General features: G+C 43.8%; 1 long non-coding RNA gene across 1 annotated transcript in view; it reads right to left on the bottom strand.

Moving 5' to 3' along the window:
- Nucleotides 1-8,599: 8,599 nt before the first annotated feature.
- LOC137217840 (uncharacterized) overlaps nt 8,600-24,482 on the bottom strand; it is a 33,832-nt gene continuing 17,949 nt past the window's right edge. Inside the window, exons 2-3 of the long non-coding RNA XR_010940292.1 lie at nt 12,090-12,138; nt 8,600-9,015 (exon numbers count right to left, since the gene is read on the bottom strand). This is a non-coding gene — a long non-coding RNA (uncharacterized lncRNA). The remainder of the gene's footprint in view (nt 9,016-12,089; nt 12,139-24,482) is intronic.

Genomic DNA, 24,482 nt, shown 5'->3' with positions numbered 1-24,482 from the left:
AATTTATGATTACCAGGGGGGAGGGATAGATTGGGAGTTTGGGATTGACATGTACACACTGCTATATTTAAAAGAAAATGTCTTTCCATGAAAAAAAAAAAAAGGTGCTTATCACAAGAAAAAAAAATGTGTAACTATGTATGGTGATGAATGTTAACTAGATTCATTGTGGTGATCATTTCATAATAAATCCACATAACAAATTTTTTTAAAAACCCAAAACAAAACAAAAGGCAATATCCATGTGAACAGGGGGTCTGACCACCTTTGCTGAGTATCTCCTGCCTTTGGGATCCACTATGACTCAGTTTAACTTCCTCCTCCCCGATCCAAGTTCCCAGAGACTGACTTGGACGGATAACATGAAAAGATTACCTCACCCACTGGTTTCCAATCAGAAGGGTGGGGTACACCAGCAGAAGCCAGGAGGGAAAAAGAAGAGGGAGGCTGACCACTTCTGCCCCGTGCAAGGTACCCCTTCCCACAGAGCTCTCCAAGCCTCGAGATTCCGGTGTTTCCTTTCCCTTCTGCTCCTTCAAGACCCAGATTTTTGCATTCTTGCCTGGAGTTTCCCTATATCCTTCCCGTACTTTGGAAACTCGTTCCTTTTTTACAATCATTCTCCAATCACAGAACTTGAGGCTGCCATGGTTTCCTGTGCAGGACTCTCCCCCCACAGCACCCCTTAGTCTGCACCGCGTTTGGAAGAAAACTCGCGGGCTGATTTAGGTGTTCAGACGCAGACCAAGCTGCGTGATTATAACCCCGTAATGTAAAACCCATTGGCTGCGAACACATTCATTTTCTGCCGTATGAGTGGGTAAGCCTGTTGACTGTGGTTTCTTTCTGATGATCGCAACGACCATTGAAACGCTGTTAGGTGATTGGAGATGGTGTCTGAAGAGTGTTTTGATTTCAGATGACTTACGGGAAACTCTCGACGAGAAGCACTTAAGGTTTGCTTGACGAGGACAGCCCGTGCATTATTTATGTGCTGTATGAAACCTGTAATTATGAATATAATTGACAGTCCGATGCTCACTGCAGGAAATAAAGAACAGTTTCTACAGTCATGCTCTGATTTCTGCTTTGGTTCTTAAGACCAGTGGGTCACAGGTAGGGACTTGAAACTTTTCAGCCAAGGCAGGGGCACCTAGGAGAACTATCACTGTATTCTGAGAGATTTAAGGCTTGAGAAATTCATGCACATGTAAGCAGCCCAAGCCTTGTGACCCTTTAATGTCGTGTAGGAGGGAAGCTCCTACCTTAAAGAGGCTGCTATGGGAAACCAAGCCTGCGTATTGATAAAATTAATGGCTATTCTGGTTATTCCCCCCCGCAGTGAACACTAAAATGACTCAGTCTTTAAGTTACACTTACCATCTTTCATGGCATTCAACCACTGCATTATAACATCTCACTGCAGCTCTGTGGATGTGGAAAGTATCGGGAAAAAAGGTGAAGACCTACTCAAACTTTATATACAAAAAGTGATCACTTTTAATCTCCAAAGCTATGGGCACATGAGGGTTCTGTCTGAAAGGCAGCAAAGTTTATCAAATAGAGAAATGCTGGCAAATGTCTTCTGCAAAAAAATGGAGAATAAATACTTTGGGCTTTGTAGGCCATACAAACTCCTTCGAAATTATCCAACTCTGTCGTTGTAGCAGGAAACAGCCACAGATAGTACCCATGTGCAAATGAATGTATGTGGCTGTGTTTCAATAAAACTTTATTTATAAAAGCTGACCGTGGGCCAGATTTGGCCCACGGTTCATAGCCTGCTGACACTTGAAATAGAGCAATGTGGCCATTTCTAAGAGTTTACTGCAAGCTTGCAGCTTATATGTGATGCAATGGAACCTCATTTAGAGCATCCTTTTCCCGAATACGCAGTTAAATTTTCCATTTCACTTTCAAAGCAGGTACCCCTGCCTCTACACCAGAGCTTGACTACAAATCTATTTAAATTCTTAATGAGGAAGGTTCTGGAAACCTTCAGGGATGAGCTTTGCTGTTCTCTTTGACTTCTGCATTAATGACCACAGCTTCCCAGGAGTCTCCCAGAACAACACCCTGGCCATTACCAGCGATTGAAATTCCAGCTCTGAGCATTTTGTACGCAGCAATTAAAGTCAAACCCATCAAAGGGAGTGTTGTCTGTGCTCGGCCTCCGCTTCTTAAAATACATATAAAAAGAATGGATATATGTATCACTGAGTCACTTTGCTATACACCTGAAACTAACACAACAGTGTAAATCAACTATACTCCAATCTAAAATAAAAATGACATTTAAAAAATACGTACAAAATCTGAACCAATGCAGAGATCCCACCTAACGAGACCCTCGGAAATTCGCAGATACGGTAACGGTCTGATTCTTCCGCTCTGATTTGCATCAGTCTTTTTTTTTTTTTTTTTTTTTCTATAATGAAGCCGCTATTGAAGGATGTCTTAAAAAAAAAAAAAGAAAAAAAAAGAAAAGATTACTTTTGGATTCCAGAAGCTTTAATGCTAGTGTAAGAGGAGAAATTGCAAATGCACAAATGGACAGCCCATCTTAGCTCCATTAAAGGAATCATCCGTGACAGGTGTCTTCCTGGCTTTAGCTGAAAGCAATTCCATCAGCCCAGCCCACCCACTGCCTTGCCCAGCAGGTCAGCACCCTCAGGACGAAGTGACAGCTCTGATGAGAACTCACCTGTCAGTCAGCAAATGGGGGTGACTCTTCCATGAAGCATCTCCTCGGCTGCTCTTACAGCTCTCCGTTCTAGAATCTTGGATTTTAACCATCAAGGTCTCCGGTACCGGGACTTCCCTGGTGGCGCAGTGGTTAAGAATCCGCCTGCCAAGGCTGGGGACGTGGGTTCGTGCCCTGGTCCGGGAAGATCCCACATGCCGCGGAGCCACTGAGCCCGTGAGCCACAACTACTGAAACCCACGCGCCTAGAGCCCGTGCTCCACAACAAGAGAAGCCACCGCAATGAGAAGCCCGCGCACCGCAATGAAGACCCAACGCAGCCAAAACTAAAAATAAATAAATCAAAACAACAACAACAAAAAAACCAAAAAGCCTCCCTGAAACGAAAATATGGAAGTACAAAAATCCTGCACGGTGAAAAAAGCATGTGGGTGGAGGTAGGAGGTTACCAAAAATAAAAAACATCGGCTGTTTTCTGAGAGACAGAAACAGGAAGTGAGGACATGAAATGGAAAGTCTGGAGCGAGGGTGGCGACATTTGTTCTTTAGATTATGCTCAACGTTTTAAAACTTTTAAGCGCACACTCAATATGTATGCAGATGTACCTGTCAACATATTACATATTAGTAAGGTTTATTTTCTCCCGTTTAGTAAATAAAATAAATAGAAATAAAAATTATCATATTTTTCCATATCCAAATAAATCGTCTTTCTTCCTCAATGGCAGAGTGCATACTCTTCTTTTTAAACCACTAATATTTTTTTTAATTAGAAAAAAAATTTTTTGTGGTTCAATAGCAGATTTTATAGTATTTATTTCTTTATTTAATGTATTTATTGGAGCACAGTTGATTTACAATGTTGTGTTAGTTTCAGGTGTACAGCAAAGTGAATCAGTTATACATATACATATATCCACTCTTTTTTAGAGTCTTTTCCCATTTAGGTCATTACAGAGTATTGAGTAGAGTTCCCTGTGCTAGACAGTAGGTCCTTATTAGTTATCTATTTTATATATAGTAGTGTGTATGTCTCAATCCCAATCTCCCAACTTATCCCTCCACCCCCTTCCCCCCGGTAACTGTATGTTTGTTTTCTACATCTGTGAATCTATTTCTGTTGTGTAAATAGGTTCATTTTTACCATTTTTTTAGATTCCACATATAAGTGATATCATACGATATTTGTCTTTCTCTGTCTGACTTACTTCACTCAGTATGATCATCTCTAGGTCCATCCATGTTGCTGCAAATGGCATTACTTCATTCTTTTTTATGGCTGAGTAATATTCCATTGTATATATGCACCACATCTTCTTTATCCATTCATCTGTCAACGGACATTTAGGTTGTTTCCATGTCCTGACTACTGTAAATAGCGCGGCTGTGAACATTGGGGTGCACTATCTTTTCGAATTACGGTTTTCTCAGGGTATATGCCCAGGAGTGGGATTACTGGATCACATTGTAGCTCTGTTGTTAGTTTTTTAAGGAAACTCCATACTTTAAACCACTAATTTAGAAGAGTCTGTGAGGGGAGAGAGAAGGTAGCAATCCATGGGCACCTTGAAGACTGTCTCAACACGGCCAATAGACAGGTTATCTAACCCCCCAAAACATCCCCATCCTGAGGGGCTTCTGCCAGTGGAAGACCCCAAGTACAGTGACACCTTACTTTCTCAGATCCGGGAGTCAGGCACTCAGCTGCCCAGAATCTGTACTGTGTTGTAAGGCTTACACCTTTCTCTCCAAGCAGACATGTTTCCTCTCTAGTTTTGAGCGCAAATATTTGTATCGATATACAGATATCCATGTAAGACTTACACCTTTCTCTGCAAGCAGACATGTTTCCTCTCTAGTTTTGAGTGCAAATATTTGTATCTAAGTACAGCTATCCACAGGAATACCTCAGTGGTTGTTCCTGACACCCTGTGCTGCCGGCATCAGTAAAGGAACGTGAGGCAGAACCTGCCCAGTCGTCCCTTCTCGGGACTCAGGCAGTGGTCTCCCCAACAGTGGGAGCCACCAGGTCAACTCCAGAGAACCATGTGACTTTTATCAGCCGACTCGATCAAAATGATCGATTCTTCTAGCCCATCCCTGGCCCCTTGACTCTCGGGGCTGTGGACGTACCCCTTAAATTTGTGATTTCCACCAGGTCACCCCGAGGATGGGTGCTCATCTATAGTAAGTGTGTCTACATGCTGATCTCAATCATACTATACTTGTGTACTCATAAGTTATAGAAAAAACTTGTTTGAAGGAATTCCCTGGCGGTCCAGTGGTTAGGACTCGGTGCTTTCACTGCCAGGGGCCCGGGTTCACTCCCTGGTCAGGGAGCTAAGATCCCACAAGCCTCGCGGCACGACCAAATAAGCAAAGAAAAAAAACAAACTTGTTTGATTCTCTCTGAGATTGAATATCTTCGTGTGAGCTGAAAACATGACCAAAAGACTGTGAGATTCAAGTGTTGGTAAGATTAGCTAATCCACATCGAGACCTCAACACGTAACCCCATGTGGCAATTTCGCTATCCCTATAAGCCAGTTTCTAACGCAAATATGTATCAGGTATGTGATATCCATTTTTGCCATCTATACACTGAGTACCGGATAGAGAAACGGTCATCATCTTGTAACTCGTCGATGGTTAATGGTTCCAAAAAGAAATTGAATTCTGTTGTTACATCCGTCGAGACAGAAAGCACGTCAGTGGTTGCCAGGGGCTGCAGGAAGGGGGATGGGGAGTGAGTAGTCCACGGGTGCGATGGACGTCTTCTTTGGGGGGATGAAATTGCTTTCGCGCTCCATAGAGGGGACAGTGATACCGTGTCCTGAGCTTACTAAATGCCAGTGAACTGTACCCTTCACAGTGGCTAATTACATATTACGTGAAAGTCTGTTCGATTTAAAAAAAGAAAAAGGAGTGGCACACTACATGCCTGCCTTGTCCGGAACCGTGATCAGAAGAAGCAGGTATGAAATACAAATCCGTCAGCCATTTGCCTCATCATATTGACCCTGACTGCGTTCGTGAATCACATATAATTTCCATATATCGTAGGCAAGTGGCAGCCCCACCCACAGACCCTGAAGCAGCAGGGCTCGTGCGATAGCCAGGATTTCCATCTGCTACGTTGGCAAAGATGCCCACAGTGAGCTGAGAGCCCGTGGGCTGGCTCAGTGAGACGGACTGTCCCATCCCTACAGATGCAGGGAAATGAATGAAAACGGGCTGCAGTAGACGCTGCGTGTTTTATCGTCTCCTTCGTTGGAGAGTTATGGGAAAATAGTCATTGGGGTATAGATACGCCACCGAGGTACCACGCTGGAACCAAGTAATTCCAATTGACTTTCCAATTGCTATAGATTAAAAACGTAAAACCATCAAACAGAAAGCCACAGAGCGAGTCAAAGATCGGGGTGACCAGGGGTCTTGGGGAGGGAGGGATTTTAGGACCCTGAAATGATTCGGTATGATGCCGTGATGGTAGATGATGTCGTCATCCATTTGTCAGAACCTCCAGCATATGCGCTACAAAGAGTGAGCCTTAATGTAATCTCAGATTTCAGTTAATAATAATGTAACAGTATTGGTTCATCAGTTATAACAAATGAACCACACGAATGCAAGATGTTAAAGGAATGAAATGTTATAGGGAACACACTTGTGGTTGCCAAGCAGAGGTTGGGGGGGGATGGATTGGGAGTTTGGGATTATCAGATGCAAATTATTATATGTAAGATGGATAAACAACAAGGTCCTATTGTACAGGACAGGGAACTATAGTCAATAGCCTGTGATAAACCATCATGGAAAAGAATATGGAAAAGAATGTATATATATATATGTACATATATATCTGTATGACTGAATCACTTTGCTGTGCAGCAGATATGAACACAATATTGTAAATCAACTGTATCTCAATAAACTACATTTTAAAACTATGAGCTCTTGTGCATGAGTGGGAAGAAAGAGGGTGCATGGGGACTCTACTTCCTGCTCCATTTTTCTGTAAACCTGAAACTCCTCTAAAAAATAAGCTCTATTTTTAACAATAGAGTAAAGCTTAAAAATAAAGATGAAATGAAATAAAATAAACGTCTTGCTCTGCAAATTTAAGTTACGAATTGCCCCCTCCATTTGCCCCTCACAACTCCTTCAATGTTGAAATCAACATATTGGCTTATCCCACTATGGAGAACAGTATGGCAGTTCCCCAAAACACTAAAAGAAGAGCTACCATATGATCCAGCAATCCCACTCCTGGGCATGTATCCAGAGAAAACTCTGATTCGAAAAGATGCATGCACCCCAGTGTTCATAGCAGCATCATTTACAATAGCCAGGACATGGAAGCAACCTAAGCGTCCATCGACAGATGAATGGATAAAGGAGATGTGGTAGAAATACACAATAGGATACTGCTCAGCCCTCAAAAAGAAGGAAATAACGCCATCTGCAGCAACATGGATGCACTAGAGATGATCATACTAAGTGAAGTCAGTCAGACAAGGAAAGACAAATACCATATGGTATCACTTATATGTGGAATCTAAAATATGACACAAATGAACTTATCTACGAAACAGAAACAGACTCACAAAGAGAACTGACTTGTGATTGCCAAGGGGGAGGGCTTGGGGGAGGGATAGAGTGGGACTTTGGGGTTAGCAGATGCAAACTAGTATATACAGGATGGATAAACAACAAGGTCCTACGGTAGAGCACAGGGAACTGTATTCACTCTCCTGCGATAAACCATATGGAAAGGAATATGATAAAGAATGCATATATATGTATAACTGAATCACTTCGCTGTACAGCAGAAATTAACACAACATTGTAAATCAACTCTACTTCAATAAAAAAGAACATATTGGATTATGACAAGAGAAAAATGGTAGCTCTGTGTAGTGATGACAGAAGTTAACTACAGTTATTGTGGGGCCATTTCTCAGGCTATACGTATACCAAGTCATTATGCTGGACACCTGAAACCAACATAATGTTACATGTCAATTATACCTCAGTAAAGGGAAAAAAAATATTGGCTGCTCAGAAGTTTGACAGCAACGTCGAAATGAACTGACATCCTAAAAGGAGACATCTCATAGCAAATACATAAATGTGCTTAGCACACAATTGTCCTTCCATTTCATTAGGGCACACTGCACGCTGTTTTCTATATATGTTTTTAGAGATCTGTTTTTAAAATTATTTTTTCTAAGAATGACAAAATCTTTTGATAAACCAGAGTACTTATCTAAAATGATTGGAAACTCCTTAGCCAGTGTCCTTTATTGCCACAAACAAGCCAAATGTGGGTCTTAGTGCTATGAAAGGGACTGATAAATATTGGGAAAACGGATGACAGCTTAATGACAAATAACATCCCAGGTTGCATAACCCGAAGTAGGTTTACTTAGTTAGATGCTGAATTTTTTAAAAACAGAAAATCACCAAGCAGCTCACAGGATCCGAGTTATGGTGTCTCAGTCAGCTGGGGCATGATCACGGATGGTAACATTTAACATTTTCATGACTCTTCATACAAATGGAGAAATCATTTTTTTTCAGTATTCTTTTCCCATACCTACCAAAAATGATGCCATGTTCTGCAACACCCAGCAAAACAGGATCGGTTTCTGTTAGGCACACAGAACTATTACAAATATATAAAATAGTAATAAATGTTATCATTAAATTTATTTATAAATCTGAATTAAACTACTATCGATTATTTACTAACGGCCAAACATACGAAGTTTTCCTTATTATTATTAAGCAGTGTACCAAACATTAAATTTATTATTATTATTATTCAGTATACAAAACATAAGATGATCTATTACCATTGTTATTGTTAAGCAGTGCTTATTATTGGTTCCTCACTAAATGGCAAACATTATAATAAGCTCTTTACGTGAAATATTTTGTGCTGGTTTCACAACAGTCACATGAGTTTGTTACGTAGGCATAGCCAGAAGCCAACTCCAGGGTGGTTGGATCTGAAGGCCAGTTTTCCTAACCTTGACAGTCCGATGAAAACATAAACATTCAAGTTTTAAAATGCTGCTATTTATAACCACAGCCACCTTTGAAGGAGAGGGACGCTCCTTAAATAGAAATCTTGGCGTTCTTCTGGGTCTTAGGAGGGCCTGGATATGTGCCTTGGGGAGAGCAGGATGGATTTTCAGAATCAGTGGAGAAGCAGTTCAGGAAGCCAAAAGCTATTTACAAATGGGATGCTTCAGCTGAGAGGAAAAGTGTGTGCATTTCTCCATTGTAAACTATCTCCACCTTCCCTGGAAGGCAGAAGAAAAGGAGTATTAAATTCAATTTTGGCCTCAAAATACACAAATAAAGAGAAACAGAATAAAAGATGTGTGGGTGGATGGATGGGTGGGTGGATGGATGGATGGATGGGTGGATGGATGGTTGGGTAGATGGATGGGTGGATGGATGGATGGGTGGATGGATGGTTGGGTAGATGGATGGGTGGATGGATCGATGGGTGGGTGGATGGTTGGGTAGATGGATGGGTGGATGGATAGATAGATGGGTGGATGGGTGAATGGATGGATAGATGGATGGATGGATGGTTGGGTAGATGGATGGGTGGGTGGATGGATGGGTGGATGGGTAGATGGATGAATGGATAGATGGATTGACGGTGGACGGATGGATGGATGGATGGTTGGGTAGATGGATGGGTGGATGGACGGAGTGTGTGTGTGTGTGTGTGTGTGTGTGTGTGTGTGTAAAACAATGTGAATTTGTAGGAACAAAATTTACAGGAAATCTAAAATTCCCACTCTATTCCCTTATTTCTGTTTCCCTTCTATTCCTCAGCATACATTTGGTTGAATCTCTTTTCATCGAGTCTCGTGTCTAAGTCATAAAACGTAACCAACGGGAAACAGATCAAAACGCAGAGCATTAGCAGGAAGGCCCAGAAGACGAAGCGCACGCATCAGGCCCCAGGGAATCCAGAGCTGAGGCTACACAGGCTTGACCCAAACTTCACATCTGACTCTCTTCCTGCTTCGCAGCCTTTAACCGACAAGAGGAAATGATTCCATGCCATCTCTTAGCGACACGAGCCCAGACTGGCGTAGCTACGAACTGAGGGAGCTGGCGTTCGTGTCCAAAACAGGCGCAGATTGTCTCTTTAGGGAAGAACATCCAGAGGGAATGGGGGGGGGGCGGTCCCTGCGGGCTGGATGCACCTGCTCCCAGTAGCTGTGCAGAGCCCGGGAGCAGACAGCTGCCTCCTGGGCAGGTCTGGGTGCTCGGCGGGCGGGCATCTGGGCTGTGCCCGGGATGAGCTCGGGGATGCGCCCTCCTGCACGGGGCACCTGCGGGGAAAGTCTGTACCTCCCTGTCTTGCAACCTGCCCTTCCAGGGCGGCGTCCACCACACGGGGACAGAGGCAGTCGCTGGAACACAATTCTTTGAACAGGAAACTGGCGTTTAAGATCATCCACTTGGACTTCCACCCACAATCCTTAACTCACCACAAAGAAGGGGAATGTCTAAGCCTGGATGACTCCTCCGTACATCTGGCCGCACTCAGTAAGGCAGGGAGTCGTGGCTACCTTTCTGAGGCTTGGGGCTGTCCCATTTTTGTGCTCATTACCTTGAAGTATTTCATTCCCCCACCCCTTCTGGGGATATAGGAAAAATGAAGAGTATGTAGGCCTTGCTCTGTTTTCTCAGTGTCTCCGTCAGCCTCCCAGGCAAAGGCCCCCAGTGACCTTCACTCAAAAGCAAAGGAATAAAATCATCTGATTGTTCCATACGTTCTTAGCCTGTTTATCCCTGAGAAAAAGGAAGTGAGACATGTAGAACCATTGACCACGAGAAGCATGCTAACCACGAATCAGCGTGAAAACCACGTGTATCACAAATTTACAAGCCAAGACCAATTCGTTACGTTTGGCAACAAGATGAGAAGAAAATAAGTGACTTACTAGTTATCTTCATAGAGTCGTGGTAATTTTCTCCCATAGCGTCCATTATTAGTAATAATGAGTGATGTAATATATATTTGAATTTTTCTTCAGGAAGGAAGAAAGGAACTGCTAGGTCCCATGCAATCAGCATGCAATTCTGAGTAAGGCTGTTATGAACTGAACTGTGTCTTCCCGTAACCCCTCTGAGGACATATTTGGAGCCAGGAACTTTAGGGAAGTAATTAAGGTTCAATGAGGGCATCAGGGTGGCACCCTAACCCCACAGGGCTGTGCCCTTGTCAGGAGAGGAAGAGACACCACAGTTCTCTGTCTCTCTCTGTATGTCTCTCTCCCTGTCTGTCTACTGGCATGTGCAGAGAATTGGCAACCTGAGGACACAGGGAGAAGACAGCCGTCCACACGCCAAGGCAAGGGGCCCCGGGAGAAACCAGCCCTGCCCACACCTTGATTTGGGATGTCCAGCCTCCAGGGCTGGGAAACAGTGATTTCTGTTACTGGAGCCCCCAACCCATGGTATTCTGTTATTGCAGCCCTACCTGACAAATACAAAGCACCTCACCTGTTTGCATCTTTAAGACCAACCCCGACCCTTATACCCCTCACACATCATAAGCCCTTAGTAACGTTTTACCGAATTGAGATTTTAAAAAAAATTCCCTTCTCTGAAGTGCACGCAAATCATTTGACGAAAAAAAAGGTTTAGAAAAAGTGAGAAAAAGACAAAACTCAGGGACTTCCCTGGGGGCACAGGGGTTAAGAATCCGCCTGCCAATGCGGGGGACACGGGTTCGAGCCATCGTCCGGGAAGATCCCACATGCCGCGGATCAACTAAGCCTGTGCGCCACAACTACTGAGCCCGCGTACCACAACTACTGAAGCCCGTGCTGCACAAGAGAAGCCACCGCAATGAGAAGCCCACGCACCACAACAAAGAGTAGCCCCCGCTCACTGCAACTAGAGAAAGCCTGCGCACAGCAACGGAGACCCAACGCAGCCAAAAAAAAATTAAATTAATTAAAAAAAAACAAAAAAGACAAAACTCCAACCGGAGATATTCAAGGGGGAATGAACAATTGGGATCACGTATTGGAGTTCTTTGTAGTGTCTGAAGTGTGTGGTGCACTTATTCATGCCAGGGTCGTTGAGCGGTTGAGGTCCCACCCATCACATCCTGTATCGGATTTCATTCCAGAAGTCTCTGAATGCAACACTATTACTCTGCTCTGCCCTCACCTAGTAGGTATCACAATAGGTTATAATCATGCATTCATCTCTCTCCATCCTCACGTGGTGACCTCTCTGAGGACAAGAACGGGGTTTGTCCACACCGACTGTTGACACACTCTTCCTGTAAAGGGCCAGGTGGTAAATATGGGCCGCCACGGCATGGGGGAACATGTACCTTGGTCTGGAAGGGTCTAGAAATGGATGCCCCGTGGACAGGTTTCCTCCTGCAGAACAAGAAAACTTTTGTGAGTTGTCGCGTGAGCATATCCTACTATCTCAGAAAAATAATTCCGTCTGCCACAGTCAGGGCGTGTGACGGTCCAAACAGAAACCCAGAGGAAGGCTGTGGTGAGCACACAGGTAACAAGCCCCGTGCAGTCCTGGATGGGAGATTGATGAGGGAGATAAGGAGAGAAAGGTTCCAGTTTGAAGGACCTGATAAGTGCACAGTCAACAGGATGTGGTGACAGACCGCATTTGGAAAAAAGAAAAGAAAGGCAGAGATAACGTCCAAATTAGGACTCAGCAGGATTGAACAGAAATGTGTATATATATATTTTTTAATATTGAGAAAGGGAACCACCAGCTTGGGTGATGGGGGCAAAATGTGGTAGCAATGAATTCACTTGTTATTATTTTTACTCTGGAAAATCAGTTTTCGACCCTGAGCCTTTACAAGGAAGGAATAAGAATGAACAGATCTTTCAATTATCACTTTAAAATCATGTTCATATTCATATTCAAAGCACATGTACTTGCTTTAATAGTCAAGACGCTCACGTTTCATCAAAACCAGATAAGATGCCTTCCGTTGGTGATTGGTTCAATTGGGGGTTATTTTATAAATACATAAAAAGAATGAGAACGTACACTTCTAAAATGAACAAATAATAATTTTCATTTTAAAGAGGGCAAGATACTTTTAGACTAGCTTTGCATACATGAAGTCTAGTTGACGTCTTTCCTAGAGAAAGATTAAGGTCAACATATTGGAACTATGTCCTGTCATATATGGGATATATTGCTTAGTAAAACGAGAGAGAAGGAGAGAAAAAAAGCTGGTTCTCAACCTATTCTACCACTAATTGCGACTTTGAGGGTTTTTTCCTCCATGCATATTTCTGTATTTCTGGTCTCTTCTGGGTCTTAAATTCTGATTGACGTGCTGCAGTTACAGAATCACCGATAAATTCTCACCACAGAGTGTAAATAAACCAGTCGATAGAATTATTTTCTTTTCCTTTCACGCATGCATGAGTATATAGTATCTTGTAGAGTTAAAAAATAATAATATGAATACGCATGTACAATGTAGTATAAAGCAAGACACACATCCCATGTGGTATAAGCTTCTTGTCTGTCCCTCCAAAGCCCTCGCGGTTAAAATATCCTGAACGTATGATCCTCATTAATTTGTTCTTGTTTGTTTGGGCCACACCATGCGGTTTGCGGGATCTTAGTTCCCCAAGCAGGGACTGAACCCAGGCCCTCAGCAGTGAAAGCACCAAGTCCTGACTGCTGGCCAGCCAGGAAATTCCCGCTCGTTATTTTGTTTTATAAGTAGTTTTGTCATGGGTCTCATCTCTAAACTGTAAAGTATGTTGTTTGCCTGTTTTTGATCTTTATATAAATGGCATTGGGTTACACGTCTTCTCCTCCAACATGCCTATTTCCTTCAACACTGTTTCTGAGAATTACGTTGTTGATGTACTTAGCTGTGTTTTATTCATTTTCTTTGCTGTGTATTATTCCACCATCTGACTATCACGTGGTTTACTTACTATATTTTCCCTCTCGATAACCATTTGGAGGGTTCCCGTCTTTTTTTCCTAGTACACGTTTGTAAAAGTCTTGCCAGGGTAAGTAATTTGTGGAATTACTGAGTCATATGCATTTCCTCATCTTTATTTAGTCATGCCACATGGTTTTTCCAAGTAGCCGTAACACATCTACAGGCAGAGTATGCGTGTTCCCATGTTTCCATGTCTGTGCTCAGCTCTTCCTACTGTTGTTACCAAACCACACTTGGGTCCCCTCACCCACGTGAAGTAAAACCAATCTACTGACACGGGATTGTGGTGAAGGAAAGGCACCAAGCAAGGAGTCCGGGCAGTTAGTACTCAGAAGACCCAAACTCCCTGATGCCTTTCAGGGGAGGGTTTTTCAAGACAGAGTGAGGGAGGGGGTCTGTGGGTGTGTGGTCAGCTCGTGGACCTTCTTCTGATTGGTTGGTGGTGAGGTCATCGGCAGTCCACATCATCAACCTTCTGGTTCCAAGCGGTCTGGGGTCTCCATGCTGGTGGGCAGCATGCAGGTAACTTCTCCCACCTGGTGGAGGTTTCAGTATCTGCAAAACAGCTCACAGGACATGGCTCAGAATATGATCTATAGCCCTTGAGGAGGAACTAAAGGTCCTTGACTTTGTTTAATGGCCAAACTATTCTTATTTTGTCTTGCTTGACTGTTTTCTTTCTGCATCTTCTCACTTCTCTGATTAAATGTAATCTTTGCCTAAGTTTTTCTACAGACAAAAGGCAGGTGGAGGACATGGGGTGGAAGGAGGTGGGGGAGACCTGTCTGGGAAGTCCCCATAGGGTCCCGCTTGGTTACACTATGAGATACCAGTGCTGGTTTTAATTTTATATCCCTGATGACCACTGAGTGAGCTGCTTCCCTTTGTTTAATTTATAACTTAGGTTTCCTTTTCTTTGAAATGCCTGTTGGAGTCTTTCACCCTTTTTTCTATAATCATGTGGTCTTCTCAAGTGGACGTGTAGGAGTTCTTTATGTATTATGAATACTAATCTTCTGTGGATTATGTATAGCAAATAAGTTCCCCAGTGTGTGTCTTGCCTGGCCGTGAGGCAGGCAAGGAGTCGTGAGGCAAAGAAGTCCTTCGTTGTCATGTCATCGAATGCAGCAGTCTTCTCTTTTCAGAGTTTCTGCCGATTGTCTCTTGGTTAAAAAATTCTTTCTTCCACAAGGTCATCAATATATTTGCTTGTATTTTCTTCTAAAGCGTGTTAAGGTTTCACCTTTTAAACCTAACTGCTTAATCTTAAAACCTTTGATTTTTTTTTTTTTTGAAGCATTGTTGATTTACTTGAAACTTTTGATTTTGAAGTTTGGCTTGGTCCTTATGGAGAACGAGTGGTCCCAGCGCCATATTGATTACGTCATGGTTTACCCATGGATTTGTCACACACTACCATGCCTTCCATCGACTGTTTTCAGTCCCAGCACCCAGGCACCACTGCATTCCTACTATTGCATCCTTAAAGATAACTTGACATCTGCAAGAATCATCTCCCCCTTGTTTTTCTTCTTCACATTTATTTTAGCAATATTGGCTATCTGTGTATCAGTTTTAAAGTCAGGTAGTCAGACTTTTGAAAAAAATGTTGCTATAACTATGAGAAAGAGAGAGAGAGAGAGACTGCTTGCATCTTTATGCTACCCAATTTTTCAAACTTTCAACATGATACATTTCTCAAATTATATTCTTCAGCTATGTCTGTCAACAGGACACTAGATCTGTACAATTTTCTTCATTTGTTCTTGTGTTTCTTTTAGTAGAACAATCCAAAAGACTTTATTTTTTCTTGTTATTATAAATGGGATTTTTTTCATATTATGAAATATTCTTGTTCCAGTGTATTGAAAGGAGACTGACTTTGCTTCACGATTTTGTAAGTGGTAATTTGCTAAACTCATTAATTCTATGTTTTATCTAGAAACTTGTTTGTCTTCTTCTGTATACATGTAGAAAATGCCCTCTGCCAATGATATGATCCTCCTTCTTTCCAGTTCTTGTACTTTATTTTTTTCTTGTTCTGGTCTGGTTGTACTGGCTAGAACCTGCAAGACAGTGTTGAATAGAAATGATGTTATCCCTGAATTGTTCCTGATTTTAAGGAGACCACTTTCAAAGTTTCGCTCTTTGGTATTATGTACAATCAGTTGTTTTGTAGAAAGCCTTTATTCAATTAAGGAAGTTTTTATTTATTCCTGTTTTGTTAAATCAAGAATGGATGTTCAGTTTTACCCAAGTTATTTTCTGCATCAGGTGGTATAAGAAGGGCTTGTTTTTACTTCATTTTATTCTTTCCTTTAATCTGTTCACATTTAACGTGCAACATAAAACAAACTCACTTAATGGCTTACCTAGCTTGTTTTGCCAACACTTTGCTTTGAAATTTGCAGTTTTTTTTCACAAAGAGTGAGATTGATCTGTGATTTTCTTTCCCATGCTTTCTTAAGTTTTGGCATAGAAATATTACTGGTTTCATAAAATGCATTGAAGATGTTGCTTGTTTTTCTGTTGTCTGGAGTAGTTTAGATAATACTGGAATTTTCGACTACTTCATAAAACTACCTGAGCCGAGTATTTTCTCAGTGCGAAGCTTTTAGAGTACTGATTCGATTTATTAAACGTCTATAATACTTTTCAGCTCTTACATAGGTAGTTGAGTCAGTTCTGGTAAAAAAAAAAAAAATACCAAATTCATAGTACAGTGTGAATGCATCTGTTGTGTCCAAGTTCTTAAATGTACGGGGAAAAGCGTTATTAAAAATGTTATCTTCTTGGGCTTCCCTGGTGGCGCAGTGGTTGAGAGTCTGCCTGCCGATGCAGGGGACACGGGTTCGTGCCCCGGTCCGGGAAGATCCCACATGCCGTGGAGCGGCTGGGCCCGTGAGCCGTGGCCGCTGAGCCTGCGCGTCCGGAGCCTGTGCTCCGCAACGGGAGAGGCCACAGCAGTGAGAGGCCCGCGTACCGAAAAAAAAAAAAAAGTTATCTTCTTGGATTTTTTGTTGTTGTTTTTATAAACACTGCTGCATCTTAAGTTATATCTGCTTTTTATTATTCATTGCCACATTCTATTTTCTTTTTATGTTCAATCTTACCAGAATTTTGCTGATTCTACTATTTCTATTTCAGTGTGCTTGTAGCTATATTACAAATTAAAATTTAAATTAAAATAATTGAATGTGTTAAATGTAAATTTTTATTTGGAATTGAGAGATGGGGATTGACATATATACACTAATATGTATAAAATAGATAACCAATAAGAACCTGCTGTATGAAAAATAAAATTAAATTTAAAAAAAATTTTTTTTTTTTTTTGGCCACGTGTCCTGGCTTGCAGGATCTTAGATTCCCGACCACGGATCGAACCTGTGCCCCCTGCCGTGGAAGCACGGGGCGCTAACCCCTGGACTGCCAGGGAATTCCAAATGTAAATTTTTAAATAACACTAATTTTACTAAAATTCAATTTTAACTTAAAATGGATTTTATTTAAAAGTTTTAAATGCTTTTAATTTTGACTACGTGGATCTTCTGTTTCTTTTCTTTCTTTCTTTTTTTATGTAACGAACCCTGCTGTTTCCCTTTTCTTTCTTCCTCTTTCCTTTGTGTGTGTTCAACTGCTGTACTCTTTCTAACCTCCCAGGTCGGACACTGTGCGCTTTTAATCTGGTGCCGTCTCTCCTTTCCTGGCACAAACACTGTACCTTTCAATGTAACCTCTCTGCATCCCACAGCCTCTGAACTGTTGAAGAGAGTACCAAGTAGCCCCAAATGGAACTCGCCAATGTTTTCTCAGGACATGGAGACTGTCTATGTAAATATAAGGGCGCAGTCGCGTTTCAAAGATAAACATTTGCCCCATGTGAAGGTCACTCTGTGCTACCTACTCCTCCGTGAATTTGCGAAGAACGGACACTTTGTTGCGTTTTTAGCAAAGCTCCCTGTCGGGGAGCTGGAAGCAGCGACAAGATTCCCGGAGCCCCTTCGGGGAGACTTTTGTCCTTGCAACAAAAGAAGTAGGCAGATGGATTCCCCGTGCCTTTAGCCTGTGCTCAAAGCATCCGTGACCGCATGACTGGGTGACCCAAAATAGCACAAACGAGACCCGTGTGGGAAAGCACAAAAGGGAATTAGCCTTCGTGCCTGTGTCTTTGCACGTAGATTAGATGATTCGTGGCCGATGCTATATGTGCCCCACCATCTTCTGGGTGGAGGAGATGGGTACTTGCTTTGTGCTGGTTTTGAAGAGGGAGGGTCACGTAGGTGGCCCCTCCCAAGCTCCCTGCATCTTTCCTTTTCTTTAAAAAAATTTTTTTTAATTGAGATATATTTGATGTACCATGTTATGTTTCAGGTGTACAGTATAATGATTCATAATTTTTACAGATTATACTTCATTTATTATTATTATAGAATATTGACTGTATTCTCTGTGCTGTACAATATACCCTTTTACCTTATTTATTTTATTTTATTTTTGGCTGTGCCGCGCGGCATGTGGGATCTTAGTTCCCTCACCAGGGATAGAACCTGCGTCCCCTGTAGTGGAAGCGCAGAGTCTTAACCACTGGCCCGCCGGGGAAGTCCCAGGGCTTATGTATTTTGTACACAGCAGTTTGTATCTCTTACTCCCCTCCCCCTATCTTGCCCCTCCCCCTATCTTGCCCCTCCCCCTTCCCTCTCCCCACTGGGAAGTTCTCTAGATCTATGAGTCTGTTTCTGTTTTTGTTATGGTCCCTATAGATCTCTAGGTCTGTGAGTGCGCTTCTGTTTTTGTTATAGTCACTGCTTTGTTGTATTTTGTAAGTTCGACATGTAAGTGATATCCTACAGTATTTGTGTCTCTCTGGCTTATTTCATTAGGCATCGTACCCTCCAGGTCCATCCCTGGTGCTGTATCCCTTGCGCCTTTTCGACGATGCTGAGGGAAGGGTGTCCTCTTACCTGGTGCGCTTCCCCAGGCGGGACGCAGGGGGAGGATTAACTGGCCTGGCTGCGTGTCATCTTTGTCAGCTCCTGAGGTGTCCGTGGGAGCTGACTGCTGCCGCATCACGCAGAATCGTGCCAGGAATCGGGTTTTCTTTTCGTTTAGAACGTGCACCATGTGTTGTATTTTTCATGACCCTTGAACCCAGCCTTGCATCCCTAATTGCCACTTGGCCAACACTGGCTGAAGTCTTGCTAACCCTAATATCACATTTACACACGCATACCCAGGCCTGATTCATGACATAGCATATACACGTCCATCTGTACTTTCTTCTCGGGTATTTTCTTTAAGCTTCTTGTCCCTTTTTTAAAACAATTAATATTGTTACCTTTTTTATCTTTTGGCCGCTCTGCACGGCACGTGGGATCTTAATTCCCCCACCAGGGATCAAACCCTCACCCCCTGCCTTGGCAGTGTGGAGTCTTAACCACTGGACCGCCAGGGAAGTCCCTTCTTTTCCCTTTGAGTTCAGTTAAAACAAAAGAAACCATCTGTAAATGATGAACTGTAAACTGTTCTGACCTGCTGGAAGAGTTTAATTTCAATAAGTACACCAAATATAAATAAAAGTTTAATATTATTTCCCTTTTAAAAAATGCATGGGTCGTCATTACTGAGTTTTGAGCACTCTGGTGGGCTCAATTATACCCCCAACCTCCCCCAAAGATACCCTGAAATCCTAACCCCAGTATCTCAGAACGGGACCGTCTTTGGAAATAGGGTCTTGGCAGCTAGAACCAAGTTAACGTCAGGTCCTAGTGGAGTGGGCGGGGCCCCTCTCTTCATAGAGCTGGTGTTTTGATGACAGGATGGTCCAGTGGAGACACGGAAAAAAACCATGGGACGATGGACGCAGATCCTCAGGGGCTGCAGGAGGGGAACGGAGAGTGACCGCTTGATGGGTACGAGGTCTCTTTTTGGGGTGAAATGGGGGGTGCACAGCATTGTGCGTGTGCTGACTGCCCCTGAGTTGTACGCTCTATGATTGTTAAAACAGCAAGTGGGAAAACTTGTGGGTGCTATCACAGTCTCTCTCTGTGTCGTGTTTCTCCCTCTCCCTCTTTCCCCCCTCCACAAATTGTGACAACCAAATGTGTCTCCGGACACGTTGCCAAGTGTCCCCTGGGGGTGGAGGGAAAAGGTCAGCCCCAGGTGAGAATCACTGATCTCAAGTCTAGTACCCACGACAGGGAATTCTCCCCCTCTCACCAGCCGCAGTCACCCACCTGTCTGCCTCGTCCATCCTTTCACTGATTTTTCACATCGATTACGTTATAACGGCTTGTTTTTTCTTTTCTCTTCTGTTATTCTTTCCCTACCGCCCGAGCACTGCGTCTTTCAAGCTTCAACTGTTCCCGCACTCGTCTAGTTTCTGCAACATAACTTCTTTTTTTCTATTCGCCCAAAACACACATACAAGGGACCAAAATGCAGCCCCTGCCGTGGGACGGCCGCCTGGGGGCGCTTGCAGTATTCACTCCACTCTCCTTCCGCCACAAAGAGTCTGCAACCCGGCACAAGGCCTCTCGGATTCAGGACAACGACCCCAGGCTTCCTTGCCGCTGGAGGTGCGTAGGATGACAGTTGGTTGGGCATAATGAAAGCAAGAAGCCCCCGGGGGCAGCTCCCATGAGCCTCTTCGGAAGAGCTGGGTGTCTGTCACCTTCTTCTCTGACGTCTCCAGCCTCCCTCTGAGAAGCCAGATGCCGCCATCCTGGGCTGTCCGGATACAGACCAGCCTGCGAGCGGGCAGAGCACCCCACGGGCGTTGGGCTGCATCCGGGTGGACTTTCTCCTTCCTAGGAAGAGAAAATATCCATCTCTTCTGCATCACTGTGCACTGGGCTTTCTGTTGCCTGCAGAGGAAATGAATCCTACCCAACGTGGTACCCACATGTATTTTATACTTGCTGGCGTTGCTGAGACCGCGTGGCCTGTTCAGGGTCAGGTGGTGAAAAAGCAGGTGACCATGAAGACACCATCAAATCTATGAAGGCGACAGTGGTGACGGGTGGATAATAAATGTCCCTGCTCTTTGGCAAGTCACCTGACGCCCCGGGCTGACCCCCCAGCCCACCCTGCTGCCCTCTCAGACTTTATCTGAACCACGGTGGGTCTCAGCGGGGAGAGCCTCTATACACGTGGCACCATCTGTTTTGAAAGATGCTTGCACGCACTTGCTTGACGTAAGTGGCAGGGTGAGAAATGAAAACACCTGTACACACACGTTCACAGCACTGTTCACAACCACCAGAAGGTGGAAACCACCCAAGTGTCCACGGATGCCTGGATGGACAGATGGATGGAGGGAAGGAGGGACGGATGGATACACAGAATGGGATCCACCCACGCGTGGAATATGACTCAGCCGTGAAAAGGAGTGAAGCTCTGACACAGGCTATAACGCGGCTGGACCTTGAACACACGATGCTCAGTGAGAGAAGCCAGACGCGGAAGGACACACAGTGTGTGATTCCATTGATAGGAAACGTCCAGAACAGGTAGATCCAGACAGACAGAAAGTGGGTTCGTGTTTACCAGGGAGGGGGTGAGGACTGAATGTTCATGGGGACGGGCTTTCTATTTGGGGTGATGAAAATGTTCTGGAATTAAATAGAGGTGCTGGTTGCACAACTCTGTGCATGGACTGCAGGCATCCCATTGTACACCTTGGGTGAATTGAAAGCTATGTGAATAGTATCTCCGAAAGCTGTGAAAACGGAAAAGCGCTAGAATTTCCTTCTTCCCATCTGCAGACCGCAGCTAAAAGTAAAATGATACAAAATAATAAAATAAAAATAGTGAATTCTGCTGGTTTCACCTATCTCCTTTCTCAGTTTTGTTTGTATTTCAACTGGGACCTTCTGGAAGATGATGGAATCCCAAGGGTCTCCACAGAGAAGGTCATTTCAGGCACCATGCAAGGGCAATCTTTTTTTTTTCCTAGCACCTCAGCCCAATTCAAGCCTGACACCGTCATGAGACGTTTGCCCAGCTGGATTAGATCTCCTGGTTTTTACTTATTGCAACACTTCATACTCTAATAACAATTCCACCTGATCATTGGTTGACAAAATGTTTTCACACAGGTTGTTTAAGCCTCAAAACATTTCTGTGAAAGACATCTCACTCCTGATGTTTCCAAGGAATAAACAATGTAAACCCTTGAACTTGGAAAATGTAATTATTTTCCAATTTAGGATTCTCATCCTACAACTTGGCTCACAGCAAATAATATTCATGTAATCATAAAAAACAAGTTGGGATGACTCTTCACTTCTCTTTGTGACATACACACCTCAGACTTTATTTAATGAAGGGTACCTAGAGTGAAACAAAGCAAAGCCAAAGCCACTTTTCTTTTTCAAAGCACTGCGACAGCACTATAATTACTAATGCAAACACACACACACACACACACACACACACACACACACACACTCCTTTCCTTGCAAAGAATGTGCTCCTATTAGCTGGAAAACTTCTGATCATATATAATTATATAGTAATTAGGCTTGTAATAGCACTTTCGTCATGCGTTGGATTAGATGGGTAGCATAATTATGGCCACCGTTTCGATCTGTATTAAAACCATGTAATTGTTTGGCGGGGCTGGGTGACACAGAACAGAGCTGATGCTCCTTGGAAAACATAGATGCTAAATAAATCCTCCCCCGTGTCCACTGAAAGTTCACTTCAAACATGGTTGTTTCAGAAAAAGCAACTGTGTAAAAAGCATTGAACGGTAGCTCAGAGGCGCCTTTCCTGGTAGAGCATAGAATGAGAGAGAATCAGACCGGCAGATGCAGGAGAGTTTTGCGTATTTTTAATGTTTGGTTGGTTGGAAAAAGGCCAACTGTCGATATTTCAGAGGTTGGACTTGATTGAAGGCTATTTGAAGAACGTATTCGTGTATTTTATTCTTTAACAGGAAGGGAATGTTTCAGATACACTTTTGTGTTTCCTTGTTAGGAAGTATATTGAAAATCGTGAGTGTGGTGGGTAGAATCCTAAGATGGGCCCAGTTGTGGGTTCAGTGGGTCCAAAATGTGTGTCTACCCAGAACCTGCAAATAGGAATTCGTTTGGAAATTGGGTCTCTCTGCAGACGTGATGAAGGGAAGGGTCTGAGATGAGATCCTCCTGGAGGAGGGTGGCCCTAAATCCAGTGACAGCGTCCTTACAAGACACAGAAGAGGAGAGACACAGACACAGGAGAAGCCACATGAAGACGGAGGCAGAGGCGGGAGGGACGCGGCCACGAGCCCAGAGATGCCTGGAGCCCCCAGAAGCTGGAAGAGGCGGGAAGGACCCTCGCCTGGAGCCTCTGGAGGGGGCGCGGCCCTGGGGCACCTTGACCTCTGACATCTGGTCCCCAGGACTGACAGAGGATAAACTTCTGTTGTTTTAAGCCATCTGGTTTGGGTCATTTGTGAAGGCAGCCCTAGGACATCTCATACAGTGGCACCCCTGGCCTCTAATTATAACAATCAAAAACACCTGCAGGCGTTGCCAGTGGGCCCCCAGGAGGCAGGATCACCCCTGGTTGAGAAGCCCGACTCTAAGCCTGCAACAGTCCAGCTTTGAGTCCAACAGAAATGAGCTCCACGTTTTCTGCCAAGAAGCAGAAGCCTCACTGAGTCTCACTGGCCTGGACAGCGTCCCCTGCCCTCACGTGAGCTGACCCGAGAAAGGAATGAGATTCTGCATGACCCCAGCACTTGGTGCCCAGCCCACAGCCATCACCGGGGAGGGGTGGGTGCGCTCCAGCGTCTTCCATACTGTCAGGTGTCTTGCCCATCGTATATCCACCCCCAGGATGCTGCTCCAGAAGAAGGGTCCCATCCTCCCTAGGGATTCAGGTGGTGAAGCTTGGGCGTCTCTGGGAAGAAGCAGCCTTCTCCTCTTAGCCTGGTGCGTGCTTGGGAATTTCCCAGAAGGCTCGTTCAACACAGCCACACCCCCAGAGCTTTCTGTTCATCCCGTCTGGGAGGGACCCCAGATTCTGCATGTCCAGAAAATCCCCAGATGATGCAGCACTGCTGGTGCAGGCTGGCTTTGAGGACCACTGATTATCGGAAGAGGGAAGTTCTGTGTGGGATTCATCACTGAAAGGAATGTGCAGTCTTTCAGCGAGAAACCAAAGCTGAAGCCAGGATATGGAAGCAACCTAAGTGTCCATCGAGAGATGAGTGGATAAAGAAGGTGTGCTACATGTATACAATGGAATATTACTCAGCCATAAAAAGAAACGAAATTGAGTTATTTGTAGTGAGGTGGAAGGACCTAGAGTCTGTCATACAGAGTGAAGTAAGTCAGAAAGAAAAACAAATACCGTATGCTAACACATATGTATGGAATCTTTTAAAAAAAAAAAGGTTCTGAAGAACCTAGGGGCAGAACAGGAATAAAGACGCAGACGTAGAGAATGGACTTGAGGAAACGGGGAGGGGGAAGGGTAAGCTGGGACGAAGTGAGAGAGTGGCATGGACATATATACACTCCCAAATGTAAAATAGATAGCTAGTGGGAAGCAGCCGCATAGCACAGGGAGATCGGCTCGGTGCTCTGTGACCACCTAGAGGGGTGGGATAGGGATGGTGGGAGGGAGATGCAAGAGGGAGGGGATATGGGGATATATGTACACATATAGCTGATTCACTTTGTTATACAGCAGAAACTAACACCATTGTAAAGCAATTATACTCCAATAAAGATGTGGAAAAAAAAAAAAGCCAAAGGCAGCATCCTGTAATTTTAGCACTAG

This window comes from Pseudorca crassidens, chromosome Y, assembly GCF_039906515.1.
Source record: "Pseudorca crassidens isolate mPseCra1 chromosome Y, mPseCra1.hap1, whole genome shotgun sequence".
Classification (NCBI taxonomy): Eukaryota; Metazoa; Chordata; class Mammalia; order Artiodactyla; family Delphinidae; genus Pseudorca; species Pseudorca crassidens.
Note: the sequence above shows the minus strand (reverse complement) of the source record. Positions and strands in the feature narration are given on the sequence as shown.